We start from the raw sequence: 18,568 nt of genomic DNA on the forward strand, positions 1-18,568 counted from the left end.
TAATCAGTGTGATTAGATTAGCCAATCATAATAAGGATAATTTGATATATTATAGACTTACTACAGTATAGTACAGTAGAAAACATGTCCTGTTTCATTCACAGGGTCAGTAATTTGTAAGTAGTTTGGAAAATGGCCATGTAAACAAAATCATGATTTGTGAGATGACTAATGTTGCAGTTGGAGATCAGGAAAAATAAATGTTTTAGATAGTGAGTTTGTTGCTACTTCAGTAAGAAAGGTGCATCAACGAATTGGTAAATTCAGCAACACTTGTTAAAGGGAGTATTAATTTAATATCAAAACTATTTCGGCACTCAGGCTTTTCATCAGGGATAAAGTCACTATGAAATAAAAAAACTCTTATTGCAATATATGGAAATTATATGGCAATTTTTTTTATATATTATTGAATGATTTATCTATTATCAATTATAATGTCATTGTTATTTATTTTTTAAATGTGTGCCCTCAAAATTGTTAATAGTAAGCATTAACCCTCCCCCTGGTTAAGACGATTCTGATGTCTAGACCGGTTCAAGGTGGTTCAATGTCAATGAGTTCCAACCAATCAATCATTTCCTGATAGACAGAATCAAGTCTCTGCTATCATTTTTTTTTCTCATTCTAGAAGTCTTTTCACTTGTGTATATATAGTATTTTACATTAGGGAAAAGAAGTTGCAATTTTCACTTCATGACCAGAAAGTTTGAGAGCAAGTTCAAGAGCAACTATTTAAAACGACAACAACAAAAAACAATCATAAAATTCAGCAAATAAAATAGAGAAGATTATATAACACCCACCAATTGCGATCCAACCAATTACAAAGCATAGAGAACAGGTCCGTCAGTTTTAGTCAATGAATTAGTCTTGCTGAACCCAAAAAGAGAACAGAAAATATTTCAATTCAATTCCAAACAATCCAAAAATTGGGAGATCAACCATAACAATAAAAAGTTGGTGGTTGGATGAGTTTACTCTGTAATCTATTCAGCTTTAAATGGTAAATGGAATTTATATAGCGCTTTCATTGACACAATGGCCACCAAAGCGCTTTACATATTGCCTCACATTCACCCATTGACGGTGGTGTCAGCCATGCAAGGCGCCATCCAGTTTATCGGGAGCAGCTGGGGTTAGGTGTCTTGCTCATGGACACCTCGACACTTGGTCAGGTGGAACTGGGGATTGAACCACCAACCTTCTGGTTTGTAGACAACCCACATGAACCACTGAGCTAGTTGCACAGTTGAGGGTTATTTTGATTAAATGTGCCTCCCTTCAAGCGTTGTTTTCTAACAAGTGCCGTTTTCAAATGAGCAGCTCCTGTATCATCTTGATGCTTTTTAATTTCACATTAGCTTTTCACAGTCATCCGTCTTAAGTCCTCCCACTTCCCTCTTAGCGGTGAGGGGAAAAGCCTCCTCATACCCAAACAGATCCTCCTTCTCCTTTAAATGAGGCGCACCTGCACAGTCTCCAACATACACTCTCACATCTGCCTTTTCCACTCTCCTGCCAGTGTGCCTTTCAGACTATGAAGAAAATACTGCAGCCCCCTCAGTCACGACTCAGTGGCTTTTGTATGTGGTTGTTTTTCTGGTTATAATTGTGTGTGTGTGTGTTTGAGAACAAGGACAGGGTGACGTGCTCAGAGAGGGGATGATGACTCTGGGGGGTCAGGCGGTGTTGTAGCAGCAGGCTGGGGGTCACAGGCTGACTCACTGCTTGCCTTCAACTGACTGTCTGACTGCAGAGTTAGTCATCTTTCTGAATCGTGTAGAGACCCAGCCTAGAGAGAGAGAATGAGACCTTGAGGTAAGGAACAAACAAAAAAAAAAATACGAGAAAAGGATGAAGTGGTCTAGGCTGTCAGTGCTATGTTTTCTTTAAAAAAGTTAGAGGTTTAAAGAGATGATTCACCCAAAAGTTTTTACTCTGTTCCTTCCATACAATGAAAGTGAATGGTGATCAAGGGCCGTCAGAAAATGAGTTTTTTGTCAACTCAGAAAATGACAAAAAAAAAACAAAACAATAAAAGTATTCTTCAGGGCTATATTTTCCAAGTCTTCTAAGTTTATAACTTTTTGTGAGGAAAAAAAGATTTTTAAAAAAATTGTATTTATATGGATGACTAAGTCTTCTCACCAAGGTTGCACTTTTTTGATACTTTTATTTACTTTTCACTTTTTTTTGTGGTACTCTTACAATCTTCTTTTTATTATTATTATTTATATTTATTTACCTTTATTTTCCCAGGAATTCTCATTGAGATTAAAATCTCTTTTACAGGAGAGACCTGGTCAAAGTATCAACAGTTGAGTTAACTGTTTTTGAATCCATTCAGCCGATTTTCTGATATTTTTCGAAGAATATCAGGAACCAGACAGTTTCTGGTCTCATTGACTTCCATAGTAGGAAAAAAATAAAGACTATGGAAGTCAATGAGACCAGAAACGGTCTTGTTACTGATATTCTTCTAAATATCAGAAAATCGGCTGAATGGATTCGAAAACGGTAAAACTCAACTGTTTAACTCTAGGGGAGTGCTAAAATGAGCCTATTTCCCCCAAAAAATTGGAGTATCCCTTTAAGAGCTTTAGCAGAGGGGAAGATTTTCAGTGAGTAATGAATTAAAATTTGTGTTTGTTTTCTGATGCCATTGTCAGTCTTCAGGAAACATAGAATGTTTAAATCATATGAACTACTTTTATGTTTTTGTCCTTTCTGGAGCTTGACAGTCCCTTGTAGTCATTCACGTTCATTCTATGGAGAAGAGCATGCATAAAGATCCTGCCTTCAGTTTTCCACATCACACTTTGTTCTCTACGAAGGAACGAAAGTCAGGTTTGGAACAACATGAAGGCAGAATTTTTATTTTTTAGGTAAACCGTGGCTTTGAAGCACTAACTGAGGGTGCTAGAGGACTCTATTTCTGGTCCAGATATGGTTGTTCTAAAGCAAAGAGAGAAGGAGAGGGGAGATAAAATTGCGAACTGTGTTTGGTAACGTTTTTCCAAGCCCCACGGTGATCTATCTGACTGTATCACATCTCGCATGTTTTAGTGATGAGGCAGCGATGCACGGGGCGTGTGAACGTGTGCATGCCTCCGAGAATTTAGGAGTGCCTGTGGTGCATGCGTATGTTTAGGCTGGAGGAATCCGGACCGATCACAGATATTCCAGGGGCACATCTGCATTCCAAGAATGTGTGATGGATGGAGTTATTACTTGACTGTCTCTAAACCTTGGATCCAAGTGTTGTTGTGTCATAATGGAAATTAGCTGGATTGAGATTTAGACCTGGGGCCAGATTTATTAACAGCTTGCACCATGCAAACCTTCTTTTGGCATAAAAAACTACTGTCAGGATTTACCAACGGCAAGCAGTGAAAATGTGCACTGAAAAGACAGTTATTTTCGCGGCTGACCATATTGCATATGTATTTGTAGGAGTTTCCCTTTTAGTTTTTAAATGAATCATGCGAGGTGATTTACCAAGGTTGGCGCTTGGCACTACCTGGTAGATTGCGTTGTGGCAACACCTTATCCATTAAAACTAAAACTTTATCTACTCTATTCTATATCTATTATCTAAAAAAAATAATTTAAAAATTACATGCTTTAGATTAAACTGGGGAGGGTCATAGCACTAGTTTCACTGCTTCTATTGTTTTCATTTGTTAGTCGCACTCGCTTAGGATAAAAGCTTTAATTTGCGTGTCGTCAGTAAATCACGCGCAGAACTTTTATTGTTGAATTTCTGCGATTAAGTTCTTTAGTAAATCTGGACAGTTCATTCGATGACTATAAACACTATTTATATTTTCAGTTAATTCCACTTAGTTATTTATTGCTTATTGTTAAGTTTTCATCAAGATCAAACCTGTACATTTATGTCTACGCTTTGGATTAAGTACTGATGCTAATGCCCCTGTCCAAGGTGGGCTCAATTAGCCTGTGACTTCTCCCAGAAAACATGTGGAGCGACAGCTCCTCCTCAGGGGCAGGACATTTCTGTCAGGGTGATGTTCGGTGATGATGTCAACCAAAGGCCAAGAGGCGTTGAACTTCTTCATTGGAGATTTGGTCATGAATGTACATTTCTAAGATTTGCATCATTGTTGGAACACGTTCATCCGTTTAGTGATCACTGTGGATGACTTCCACGACTCAGTAGCGTAGATGGCCATCAGGGTGAAAATCAAGTTTAGGAGGCATATCTTTGCTTGCAAAGCGATGGTTGCTGACTTTCAGATAGGTATTAGCTGTCCCTTGGTTGCAGATTTCAGACATCAATAGTATTCAACAACGATTCTCAGAAATTGCTAACTGCGTTTTAAACTTAAAACAAACAAAAATGAGAACCTGTTGCCTTGGCAACTAAGTGAAATAAGTTGAATTACTAAAACTGAAATAGAAAACAAATATAAAAGCTTTATAGAAATATAAATAAAAAACAAAAGCTTCAATTAAAATGAAATTTTAAATGTAAAATATAAAACTAAATGCAAAATATACAAAATATTAATTTATGCTATAATAGTATTTAAATAATACTAAAATAAGACCAATTTACATGAGATGCACAACTGAGGGTTAAAACAAGTTAAAATCGAGTTTTAAGGATATTTTTAATGGAAACCGGGAGAAATTCAGATAAAAAAAAATCTTTTGCAGAGCATAATTTCCTGTCATCTTTGTACTCTGATCTCAAAAGTGACAGAAGAAACTGAAAATAACAAGACGAAGAATCTTTGAAGTAAGACGAGCAGATGCATGACTGTCAAATAAACATTGATTGTTGGATGCATTGGCATCCATCTCAAGTTTGATGCAATGAATGTTTGCAGGGATCAGGAAATGTGTATTTGTGTGCACTGTTCACGTAAGTGGGTGTTTGTCTTAAATTTCCTCTGTCCACTTGTGTGGGGCTTTCTCCTGTGCTTTTAATCGGAGGGTTGTGTTTCTCCTAACTCCGTAATGAGCCCAAGCCCATTAGGAAAATTGGGAAAGCATGACAGAGCTGCTCATTGGTGATGCCAGTCGCATACACTCACACACATCCCTCTGACTGCTAGTGATCATCTTACCCCCTGCAACGGATCCCCAGCCAGACGGCCAGTGACCTCAGTGTTGACGCTCTGGAGCATCTTCCTAGCTTCCCTTTTCTTTATTTAGAGTCGGATTAATCTTTTATGTGAAACTGCACCACGAGTCAGACTGAGGCGGTTTTGAGGGTTGACAAGATCATATTTGGGATTCAGATTTGACTCAAGGTTTCCTCAAGTGCATCAACATGAATTGGGAATTTAACTATTAAGGTCCTTAAACCTGTTTCTCATTCATAAAAAATTGTTCTGTTACGACAGGCAATAATCTGGACTTAATAAATAATGCATTTATAGTGGAGGCCTGTGTGCCAAGAAATCTGTCTGATTCTGCTTTGTATTGAATTGATTTATATTAAAAGGTATGTCATTTGAGCAGTAAAATTTTAAAGTCTTGTGGCCATTCACATTAGCCTGGCTCCGTGCCTACATAGTACATACTTCCGCTCAATTTTCATTTTCCTTCAGTACTACATCTGGGTTTGCTGTATATTCTTGGGTTTTCTCCGATCAATTTTTTACCGGTCCAATCAGCAAACGGAGGGAGTGGCTGGGAACGATGACGTTGAGGTGTGCTAGTTTGAGTTGTAGACATGCGTCACGACCAAAGATTAGCGATTTGGTAATGGCAGATCCAGAGTGACTCTGGGCAGATCCAATAGTTTTAAACTTAAACAGAGTACCCACCTTCAAGGAAGTTAACGATTGTCAATGTAGCGTGGCCAGACTCTCTGTACAAATGAAAGTGTATGAGACTTTGGCAGGATCAGGCTATATTTACAGTGTGTCTAGTTTGTATTTTAAAACTTACCCCCAAAAAACCAGCCTTGCTGGTATGGATGCTGTTATCATGGAAATGGAAATTCGAATTTCGAATGGAAATTCGAAAAATGGAAATTCTGTTATCATTTACTCACCCTCATGTCGTTTTGAAACCGTAAGACTTTTGTTCATCTTCAAAAGAACACATTAATCCATATGAATCGAGCGGTTTAATCTAAGTCTTCAAGAGACTTGATCACTTTATATGATAAAAAGATGTAATTTAGGCTTTTAATCACACATTGATAACCTAGAGCTCATTGAATAGGATAAATGGAATATCAAATGTGGTTGCTTGACGAGAACCAGTGAGTTCTCGGGCACCAAGAGGAAGTTTCAGCCTCTGAATGAACTATTTAGGTTTGTTCTCGCGCATCAAGCAAGTGCATATACAGTAAGTGTGTTGGTCAATGTTTAAATAACATTGTAATGAAAGAAAATTAATTTCACAAATGCTTTAAAGAACATGCATGTCAGATTTCACCTCAACATAACAAAAAAAAATATATATAAAAAATAAGAGTTTTGATGTTATTTTCATTATAAGTAAGCACATTTCCTCATAAAATTCTTATAAATGTATTGTAAAAATAAAATAAAAAATAAAATAATTATTACAATTTTAAAATTTTACTTTTAAAATTGCATTTTGCACTTTAAACATCTGCATTTACTGTATTATGCAATTGAGAATTAAAAATTTGAAATTATTTTTAATTGTCACAAAAAAATCTTCATTTATATTCATAATTACTTAATTTTCTTTATGCTAACTACTATAATTTCTTATTTTTTGGTTAAAATGCGATCTGGACAGGTTCTTGACAGGTATGATGACATTAAGCATTCCTGTTATCATCAAGAGTGTATCATATCTCCACATGATTTATAAAAACATGCAAAAGATATTTGGCAAGCGTTTTTTACACTGCCTCAATATAAACAGACAAACCCCCTAAAACTGGAGGTTGGGACTTTTTTTGCGCATAATTACACGTATCAGTGGTTGCTTGTGAATGGTGCTCTGTGTGTGTTTGTGTGTGTGTTTCAGAGTGAAGGGGAGTGAGTGCAGGCAGCCACTGACTCCAGTCTGGGCCGCAGAGAGTTCAATGGGTTCAGTTCTGCTGCCGGAGCCGGCGCCGAACACTGCGATATCAATCACCCCTCCACTGTCTCCGTGTCACTCTCTCCTCTCAGCAGCATCACCTGTCAAAGCACATCTTCTTTCTTCTTTCCTCTTTGCATTCCCCCCCCCCCCTCCCCCCCTCCGCATTATCATTGCTATTCCTCCTCATGTGTGGCTGCTGCTAGCTTGCAATCACATTGATACATGAAGTCTTGCTTGCACATACGCGGAGACATGTGAGCCCACCGGCCACCGCACACACACAGCTTGTGCCAAGGCTGCAGACACTGGGGGTTTTGTAGTCAATAGCACACACACATAGTATAGCTATACACACTCACATCCGGAGGAAAGGATTCAGTGCAGTGTTTTACTAACTACAGCCATTGTTGAAAGGGTGACTCATTTTCAACTGTGGAGACAGTCACCACTTCTTCAATACTTTTCTTTTCTTTCTTTTGTGAATGATACAGTGAAAAGCATGGCCTAAAGATTACAGCTGGTTACCTTTACATTTAAAAGACCTTGATTTAACTGTTTGGATGCTGATCTGTGCTCAGTCGTCACATGTTAACAGGATTTGGGTGTGCCTTGCAGATCCAGCGTGTTGTGGAAAAACAGCAGTGATGTCAATCATAAGACATTTTTACATAGCTAAGTTATCGCTTCTCTGCTACATTCTGCATGGATGCGCAGGGAGTTCAGAACCACACAGCCAATCCTAACTATGCAATTGCAAATCGTATTTGACAATAGTGGTCCTGACAGAATTATTGGTTAACAAAATTCTCATATCATCCCGTAAATCCACATGTGGCTTAAAACTTTATTACGTGTGGACGAGCAAATGGTTTTGGACATACAGTAGTATATGGATAAATGTGTAAATAGTAGTGCATCTGACACTTGTGTGTTTGCATTAAGATGCAGATATACCAGACATTGACCCCACTGTCTGAACAGATCCGATTTCTTGCACAATGACAGTGTGGGCTGATTGCAGTTAGGAATAGTGAAAACACATATCCTTTCCATTGCGAAGCATTCACTGGCTGAACTGGCCCTTCAGAAGCAGCAGGCAAGCCTCTTAGCCTGATCCCTTTGTTTTTTTACACACCTCTCCAAGGGTTCGTGCTCCGCTTGTGATGATGTCTGTGTCCTGAAAGAGGAGGAATCCCTCATTACCTTGTAAGAACCGCAGAGGTCTCAGAGAGCAAAAGGCTAATGGTGTTAGGAGCTCACGACTAGTAAGCAGATGACAGATTCTCAGAGCTCTTGACCACTGTTTGTCTTACTGAATACTTCAGTCTTCATATGCTCATCATGACTGTCCAGGTGTGCTAAGATGGCTGCTGACTCTTTTCTCCACATAACAATTCTTCACACGTTTTTATTATTAGTCATCCAGCACACATATGATTGAGTTTGAATTTTTTACTGTGCTCTTCTGATAGATGGTCAGAGTAGCTGTCACATGTAAAGAATAGATGCAGTGTTGAATTTCCAGTGGTATTATTTGGCCTCTAAATAGGAAAGTCTAGCTTTAATCTGGACTGAACCATTGTTGATAAATCAGCTTTTTTTGTGTGTCCGGTCTGGTAGGGGCCGCAGACAATATCTGCATACTCGTGGTTTGCGTTAATTTTTGGTTAATAACTCATCATTCACTCTTTGTACTATATTTATTTGGTAACACTTTATTTCGATAGTTCACTTTAGAAATTCTACTAACTATAAGTAACTTTTCAACTACATGTCAACTAACTGTCATTAGAGTATTAATAGGCTGTCAGCTTAATATCGGCTAACACTTTATTTTGTTGGTCCCCCAGCAGACATTCAACTGACTATAAGTAACTTGGCGACTACAAGTCAACTTATTCTCCTAACCCGAACCCTATCATCTAACCATAATCTAACAGTCTACTGACTGTCTACTATAATATACTAATACTCTAATGACAGTTAGTTGACATGTAGTTGAAAAGTTACTTATAATTAGTAGAATGTCTAAAGTGACTATCGAAAAAAAGTGTAACCCTTTATTTTTTTAACAATTATAAATAAAGGAATTAATACATGCATGCATGCACAAATATTGTTGGTTAGCAGTCATAATATAAAAAAAACTATTAGCTATCAATATTGGCAATATATGAAGAGTTCAGATGCAAAAGCCTCTAAATGCCATTTGAAATTTTCTTCTTTAATGATGATTTTTATCAAACTTGTATATTTAAGTTCAGTAATTTCACTTAAATAACAATTAATAGGTAATTATCATTGCCATTTAAGTGAAATTACTGAACGTAAATATACAAGTTTGATAAAAATCATCATTGAAGAAGAAAATTTCAAATGGCATTTAGAGGCTTTTGCATCTGAACTCTTCATATATTTCTATATCATGAAATGTTTATAAAAGATTTTTTTTTTAATATTTTTAGTATATCAATGTGTTAACTGACCCTTTGACATATGAGACATTAAAATATATATATATATATATATATATATATATATATATATACCTCATCTCAGCCGCAGCCTTCAGTTGCCTGGGTGGCTGCTGTGACCATCACCATTACCCTCACATTACATTACCTTCACATTAAATTACCTTCATCTCCTCTCACCCACAGTGCAATTTCTATTCCAGTCCTGGCCAGCAAATAGAATTTAGATAGCACAAGAAGAGCTGGAAGCATCTGGTATAAAATTTGCAGGGGAGGACGATCTGCTCTCCATCCCTCCTTACTTTGCCGACTCTCGCCCTTATGAAAGAATACGCTTTAAAATTAAATCGCCAGAGCACTAAAAGTTTTCTGGCCCATTTCTGTGGCTGGAAGATTTCCTCTGTAAAGAGCGACGCAGGGACATGCCGGTCCTCATATCAGCATGCAGACAACATGGAGCTCATCTATCGATGGGGCTGATGCTGCCATCCGGAAGGACGGAATCAGCTGCTGTTCATGTTTGTGTGTTTCAGCAGGCCATGGGTGTCCAGCCAGGCCCACTGGCCATGCCTGTCAACTTGTTTACGCACCAGCTAAAGTGATGACTAGAGGTACAAGGACAGGCCCTGCTAGCAGGCTTTAGCCACTGCAGGCAGCCCGACTGAAAACAAGAGCTCAGGCCGCACACACATCCATCACGGCGTTGGCCTGGTGGCTGCTGTTCGGGAGCACTCATACAGGGTCATTAGAGATTGAGGGACCTGTCATATTTACGACACTTGCTGGTCTGCAGATACATGTTACAAGTTGATAACCTTAGCACTGATCTAGAGGGACATGTTTGGCCAGGTGGCCAGGTTTCTCTCTGTCTCTTGGAGGCTGTTGCACATTGCAATTGGCTTGATTGGTCTTCTTTAAGATGCAGGAAGAAAACATCTGAGGCATTTTATGTATGTATTCCTGGCCTTTTTGGCATTTTATTGACAGAAATAGGGGAAAGAGTAGGAAGTGGGATCTTGAAATGAGGGTGAATTGTGGCAGCATGCACACTACTCGTCTGGCTAGTCAGAGCCAGACATCAGACATCTCTGACAACATTTTGGTTGTTAAATATACTTTATATTCAAATTTAAACCTATTTTGTTTGAATACATTTTATTATTTTTGTTATTATTAGTATTAGTAGTATAGTAGTAGTATTTAACTAATTATTTATTTATTTGCGGAATTTCAGTGAATTTTAGTAAGTCGCGGTTTGCAATTTTACAAACATTCCCACAGTAAAGGATGAATTAGATTTAAAAAGAAAGCAAAATGAATTAAAATGGTGAACTTTACAAGTCAGTCTGTCAAAGTAGCATTTATAGATTATTTATCTATAGGCCCTATGAAATCCGTTTGATTTTTTTTTTTTTTCCAAATTCCATTTTTTCCCGTTTAAATATTTATGGAATTGTTTTTCAGTTTTAATTTCTCTTGGACTCCATTTTAAAGATTAAAATAAATTTTAGTAATCAAAAAGCATGTTTAATTAATTTAAATCATGAAAATTATACAATTTTAATACCAATTTGTTAAAAGTTTGACAAAAAAAAAATATGAAATGCATTTGATTTTTTTCCTCAAATTTACCAAATACTGTATTTTCTGTTTTAAGTTTTCTGGATTCCATTCTAACGTTTTAATTCTATTTTAATAACCAAAGAAATATCTAATTAATCAAATTCCTAAAAACAACATTTATTTATAGATTTTAATTAAATGTTTTATTTTTGTTTGTTTTTTTTCCCCAAAAAAATTCTATGATGTGTATTTAAAATTTTCTGGCAATCAAATGAAAGCATAAAACATGAATTTAATTTATCTTTTAATCATATGAAATTGAACTTTTTTGTCAAACAAACGGCTGCACAACAGCGCTTTACTGTTAAAATTAAAACATGGAAGAAAGACTGATTGTTTTGAACACTCAACTTATTAAAATTAAAAGGCTATTTGGCCTATTTATGGAGGATGTCAACTGTATATTTTATTTAAAAAAAAATCTGTTACGGTTGATATCTACCGTGGTAACAATATATCGTCATAGCACCCTGCCCTAATATATATATATATATATATATATATATATATATATATATACTTTCTCTCCCATCCCCACCGCAACTATACAAACATAAATAAGCCTGTAGGTTTCTGAATAACCAAAGTGTGCCATATATTATTCAGCTTTGTATTAAGTCAGGGGGCTCCAGTGTTATCTGGTTAATGAGCAGTGGAGTTCTGTAGTGTCTGGTCTTACACAAACACTCAACTACATGCTATTGTCTTAACGCTGCAGTCACTGAAAAGCCTTGTTTCGGTACTATGAACTCAAGCTAATGCTGAATTCCCTGTGCCCAACCATTTACGTCAGTAGCTGTCCTGCGCTGATTTAGAAGGCAGCGAATGTTCAGCCTGTTCCTTATTGACCCCTGGCAACCGTGGCTCCACACGCTCAATATAGAGCATTGGGACTCTACTCTTACTAAGCTAGCACTTCCACAGATTTTCTTTTCCATGTAGTCACTAATATTTTACCGCTATACAACATAAATATTAGTGTCCGACTTTAATGTACAATTGTTTGTCCACTATCGTTAAAAAGTTTGGGGTCAATAATATTTTTAAATGTTTTTGACTGAAGTCCCTTATGTTTACCTAGTATTGTGAAATATTATAACTGTTTTCTATTTTAATGTAATTTATTACAGTGATGACAAAACTGAATGGCAGATGGGAAGCTCTTAGCACAGCTCATGTTGTGGTATTTGAGAGTGGTTGAAGGCAATCCTTCACTTGGATAAATTCTCATGTGAGTGAGTGTTGAGGCATGTGATGGAGGAGAAGTGTTGACCCGGGCTAACCTGCGGCCCAGGATCTGCTTACCTGCTCCACTCACCTTACCTGCTTGAGCTCTTGAGTGTTTCCCAACCTGAACTCACAGCTATCATCTGCCAGCTTCATTTGTGCAGCTCTAAGTCTTCAGTAAGACGATAGACTATCAAAACAGTACACACTTCATTTACTCATTGGCTACAGTTCCACAGTAAGTGACAGCTGTACATACTGACGTATGATGTTCAAATTGTAGTAACTTAATGTCATTTTATAACCAAACACACTGCTGTGTGAAACATAGCCTCACCATGCTTTGAACATCTGAAATAATGACCACTTATTTGCATTCATCCTTAAGCAAGTTTCTTGAATGATGATTTAAACACCTGGCACATTGTGATTCGAAGTTCTGAACATCCCTCAACCTTTTTCACACCGTTTTTTTTTTTTTTTTGCATTTAGGAAGATTAAAACTGCTGACAGGTTGCAAGACATCTCGTGTCCTTTCGTCCTGTCTTCACATTCTCAATGATCCAGCAGACGTAGTCTCTCTTGGAAAGCTTTCCTGGGAAATCCCTCTTTCCAGAAATGTGCAGTCATTTGAGGTTAGGCTGGAGGAAGAGACTCCATTAAGCTGTGAAACCTCAGAGTCCCATGGGGCAATGCCTGAGGGAGCCACGCCACGCCTCCTTCGCTGATCTAATTGCTTGGCAGGAAGGAAAACGCGCAAGAGAGAGTGAGATGATGAAGAGAGAGGGCAGAGGAAATGCACTCATTGTGAAAGCCATCAGGAAGCTGTTTTCCTCCTGTACCGGAGATGAAACAGAAATGCTTTCAAGCTGAATTTTGTTACTATTTTATTTTAATTTCTCCTTTTCCCCTGGTAAGTAATATGGTAAGTGTGTCTGGTTAACGTTTAAAAACACGTCAATTATATTCTTCTGAGTACTAACCCTTCATACAGAGTACTAGCCCTAACTAGAGTGCCTAGAGTAATCTAATGATCAATAAGTTGACTTATATTATCAAAATAATTTTTTACTTTTTTATAAGTCATACAAGATTCAACTCTTTTTTCTTAAAGTCAGTTTAAGTTGAAATGTACTTAAAAATTTAAGACAGCAACGTTTTTTACTGTGAACTCCACTAGGGTTATCCTTGTTTGGCATGCTTCTGTTGCGAGCAACGATGCTGGTGACAATAGAATATAGAGTTAAAGTGACTAGCATAGTTTATGTCTAGACGCTGGAGGTTGTTGGCATGATCTTGAGCTTTTCCTCTGTATAGATCAGCCCTCCATTTAGCTTGGTTTTGCGCACCTGGGTCCAAGAGTTACATGGTATGCTAAAAAATCTATCGGATCTCTTTTCAGGACATCTTTATACCTCAGTTTGGGTCTACCAGCAGTGTGTGCACCCTCCTTGAGCACACTGTGCAGAATTGCATGGACTTCAGAAATGAATTCCTGTTAATGGAACAAGAAAAGCTGCTGGAGGGGGTCATTCTGGTGACACGTCCAGCCCATCTGTGGTGAATGAATTTTAGGTGCGAGAAAAGTGGTTCACTTTTGGTCACTTTAAACAGATCCTAATTCAACGTTTATTTTCCCTCCATGTTTTAACATTTGTAAACCTGAGGCATCTATGAAAGGCACTTAGCTGACTCTCTTGATGCCTGTAGGTAGTCCAGTATTCAGCATCAACAGGATGAGGATCACTCTTACTTTAGTGCAGACAAAGTAACACAGTAAATTAAATAATAAAATAGTATTAAAACATTTATGATTGATGTTTTTAATGCATTGATCCTCTGAAAGCCATTGATATTTTCTATGTAAGCCTTTTTAAAGTGTTTGATTTCTACTTTTACTTTTTTCTCGTGGCAGTTTTAATGGTATGTGATAAATAATTTTGTATGTATGTGTTGCTTTATTGTACTGCTGAATGAGTATATTAACTCAAAATAAACATATTTATCTCATAATAAATAAGATACCATTTTGATTTATGGGCAGATTGTAACAGTAAAACTATATTTCCCTGATTTGCTGATTAAAAAACTGTGTATCTCAGTATTTTCCCATAGAATTTTCTGCTAATGCTTGAAGTATTAGCTGTTGGGGCTTTTAGGTCACTTGACCCTACAACACGTGTCCATCCCAGCGGGCTGCAGGGGCCGTGCTCGGTGATGTGTCACTCCTCTCACAGTCACAGCGTGGTACTATCCACTGTCACTTTCTATCACGCGTCTTGTGCCGCTGAAGGTTATTCACCAGATGTGCCTTTATTCTGACTTTGTTTCAGCCATGTTCATTACTTCCCTGCTAGCATCACACTGTCATCAAGGTTATTATTACCGGTATTTAAACCAAAAAGTAAGGCCACGTTCACACAGCAACGGCATACAGTTGTCAGTCCTGTATTTACAGTACGTTCTTACATTCATACTTGACTGGACAACTAGTTTTTTGTCATCATATACAGTGTAAGAGAGCCACTCTGTAGTGCACAGATGCGTATCACCATGTGTTGCTGGTTTTCGTGTGTGGTTTTATCTGAGGTTTTTAGATCCATACGCCATGTTGATGCACACGTCATTATGCGACTGGAAGCTTGTGCTCCAGACTCTCAAAGTGACGGTAGCTATTAACTTGCATTATATGAATCATCAAGGACCACGGTTTCAGCTAATAATAATAATAATAATAATATTTCATTACATTTATATAGTGCTTTTTCTCTGCACTCAACGCGCTTTACATAGAAGGGGGGAATTGCCTTAATTACTACCAATGTGCAGCATCCACCTGGATGATGTGACGGCGGCCATATTGCACCAGAATTCTTGGACCACCACAAACCAGCTTATTGGTGGAGGGGAGACAGAGTGATGAAGCGAATGAGGGGAGGCCATGATGGACCGATGCCACTTGGCAAATTTGGCCAGACTGCCGGGGTTACACCCCTATTCTTTCGAAGGACTGAAGGGATTTTTAATGTCCACAGAGAGTCAGGACTTCAGTCCTGGACCTCGGCCCTTTTAGAAGCTAAAAATCTTATTTACTGTACAAGTGAAGAAAAAAAGACTTTGTGGATTGCCTGAGAGTAAGTAAATTAACAGCAAATACAAATTTGGGGGTGAACTATCTCTTTAATGAACTCGTGACACGATTGGACTCTTGTCGTATCAATAGGGTTAGTTCACCCAAAAATGAAATTTCTGTCATTAATTAAATTACTCACCCTTATGTCATTCCAAACCCATAAGACCTTTCGAAGATTTTTTTTATGAAATCTGAGCTTTCTGACCCCCCATAGAATTCATTATTAGCACTTTCTAGGCCTAGAAAGGCAGTAAAGACATTGTTAAAATAGTCCATGTGACTACAGTGCATCAACCTGAATGTGCAAGCCACGAGAATCCCTTTTGTGTGCAATAAGAACAAAAATAACGGCTTTCTTCTGCGTGTGATGCTGACGCAGGAGCCGGCAAATACTGTGCCGGTGTTCTGAAGTAAATCCTGGAAGCGCTGCACTGGGGTGAAGCTCTTGGATTTCATCCTAAATATCTTCATTTGTGTTCCGAAGATGAGTTTGGAATGACATGAGGGCGTGACATTCTTTTTATGGACGTCACCAACTTTGATATTGCTATGGTTACTGGTAAAATAATATAGGCTTGACTCCTGTTGCACTTTCATGCAGACAGATTTAGATGCTACTTTAAATTGCTGTTTGAACGTGACATTTTGAGACTCGAACCTGCAGGTAAATTCGGTTGTCAGTCCCAAAAACTGGCAGTGTGAACATAGCCTAGATGGTTCTAGTAAATAGGTCATGCCACATATTAATTGTCATGTTCTTTGACTGCTTTTCTTTTCTTAAGCAGACTCATTATTTTGTCCCAGCATTTTCAGACTTATTCCTGTCGTTTCCATTGGCCGGGAGGCTTTCTGAATACTTCAGGCTCTGCTGTAGACTTAAAAGTCTAGAGTGCTCCGAGAGAGGCCCGCAGGGTCCCTTAAGGGTTTGTGTATATTTGAGATGCATCACAGTATATCGGAACATCGAGCTCAGCGTTCTTAGACATCAGGTAGTATTTTGAGGAGCGCTCATGAAATATTAACCAATATAGGGCATTGCTGTTCTTCTAGATGGGCTTGAATGGCAAAATAAAGTTACAGCCTGTCTCTTCAGAAAAGTGTTTTTTTTTTTTTCATTGTGTTTTCAGAATTCCACTTTAAGATGAGGCACACTTGCAACCACGAATTAAGGTAAAAGTCATGATGAAATTTAAGTTGCGAAAGATCTTTTCTTGTATTGTGAAGTACATTCACGTGAAAAGGTTTGGTGAAAAAGGAAGAAAAGTTGTGTGGGATCTCTCTATCAGTTAATGATTGGATGGAGGCAGATCTAAACACGAGCTTGGCTGTTTATTGTAAAAGGGGGGTTTTAAGCAGACAAAATAATTGGAGAAATCCAGTATACGTCATCAGAGAAGACAGAATTGTGACATTTTGATTAAACATTACGGTAAGGTAATGTTACACTTTCATGGATTTATTGTTCACATCACAATAAGATATATAGCATGAACATGGAACAATTTAGAACATATAGGGTGAATTTTTGTTTGATGCTGATTTATGAAAATTAAGAACAATAAAACATACAGTACCCAGTTGTACAACGTTACTAAATCCAGTTTGTATACTTAATCATATTCGTATTAAGTTTTAAGATAAAATTTTGGGACATTGCATTTTTTTGCAATTTTTAACTCTATAATATATTCTATAATTTCTATTTTCCATGCTCACTCCCTCCCTCCATATTTAGATTGATATTACCGTTGCTGTTATTAAACTCTTTAAGTTAGTCTTCAAAAACAATATCAGTAAATATAATATTTTTTATATATTATAAATTAGTTTAATATTCAGATGCCAAAATTTACTTGGAACTTAAACTATTGTTTATCATTTTTAGTGTTTTATTTAGACAAAATAATATATAATACTGGCCATTTATTGGTTATCAGCTGTGACATGAAAATAATTATTACCTTATCAGTATTGAACTGAATTTGAACAATTTTCTATAACAGCAACTTTACATTCAGTGCATTTAAGGTATACATTTTTATCGGTGGCCCTTGGAGTAATCCCAGCAACTTTGCATATTGTTGTACTAGTTGGGATACAGGAACTCACCTTAAGAGTGGAGGAAAAACTGAAGTTAGCATGTATGTGTGGGGGTTTCCCACATTGTACACCAGTGTTCACTTTGCACTAGGTGATGCTTTCGAAGAAACCAGATTACACACGGTGTGCTGTCAGTCTGTAGTCATAGAGAAGGGCTCACTCTCATTTTTAAATTTTTTTTTTACCCTTGCAGCCTGAACTGACAGAATTAAACTACAGAGCACTATGTAGTGAATTGAACATAATAGAGTAGCAAAGGATTTTAACATGATGTGTTCATCAAGCGCTCTAGGCTAGCTCTTTTGATATGAGCCTCTGTCTGTGGGGGGCTATTTTTAGCCCAGATTATTATTGCTGTATACACTACTTCAGTGCTCACTCCGCACTGGAAGATTGAAGTCTTCCCATACGATTCGCTCCAAAAGTTTGGTGTCTTGAATCAGGAGATCGTGACAGGAATATGCTGAACTTCAGCTGACGACTTTTGAGTCGTTTTGTTCCTTTTAAAATACTTCCTTGGTCGCTCTTCCACAATACCATATTCATTTTTTGCAATGCAAATCAGATTTGGGCTGTTCCCTGGGGATAAGGAATCAGCATTAACTGCACAGGATGCTCAGTTTAACCCTGCTGTTCTATTCAGTAGCGCAACTTCATTTACACAGTTGTTTATTCAACTGCTCCATCGCAAATCCTATTGCATGGATAAACAGGCACAGGCTCTAACATCCACTACCCCATGAGGAGCACCATGCCTCTAATGGCTGACCCAGCTGCATCATTTAGGCAGGTTGGGCCCCCCTGTCACATCACCTTGTCCTGGGCCTGGCTTTGGAGCAGCGTGGCAGCTGCCGGGCTGTTGTGGCCTCGCGACGAGGTCTTGAGAGGGTGGGTAGGCCCCCAGAGAGACGAGATGGGACAGCTCCCCTTAGCGCCGAAGGGGCCGACCTGTTTCTTGCACACGGAC

General features: G+C 37.9%; 1 protein-coding gene across 2 annotated transcripts in view; it reads left to right on the forward strand.

Annotated features, from left to right (window-relative positions):
- Positions 1-18,568, forward strand: part of akt3a (AKT serine/threonine kinase 3a) — an 87,210-nt gene that overhangs the window by 12,676 nt on the left and 55,966 nt on the right. The window contains exons 4-5 of one of the 2 annotated variants that reach the window (XM_089116938.1): positions 12,861-13,281; positions 13,771-13,943. The exons of the other annotated variant lie outside the window; for it this stretch is intronic. The gene's annotated coding sequence lies outside the window, so the exon portion shown is untranslated. The remainder of the gene's footprint in view (positions 1-12,860; positions 13,282-13,770; positions 13,944-18,568) is intronic. 2 annotated transcript variants of the gene reach the window in all.

This window comes from Pimephales promelas, chromosome 11 (genome assembly GCF_988280905.1).
Source record: "Pimephales promelas chromosome 11, fPimPro1.hap1.1, whole genome shotgun sequence".
In the NCBI taxonomy this organism is placed as follows: Eukaryota; Metazoa; Chordata; class Actinopteri; order Cypriniformes; family Leuciscidae; genus Pimephales; species Pimephales promelas.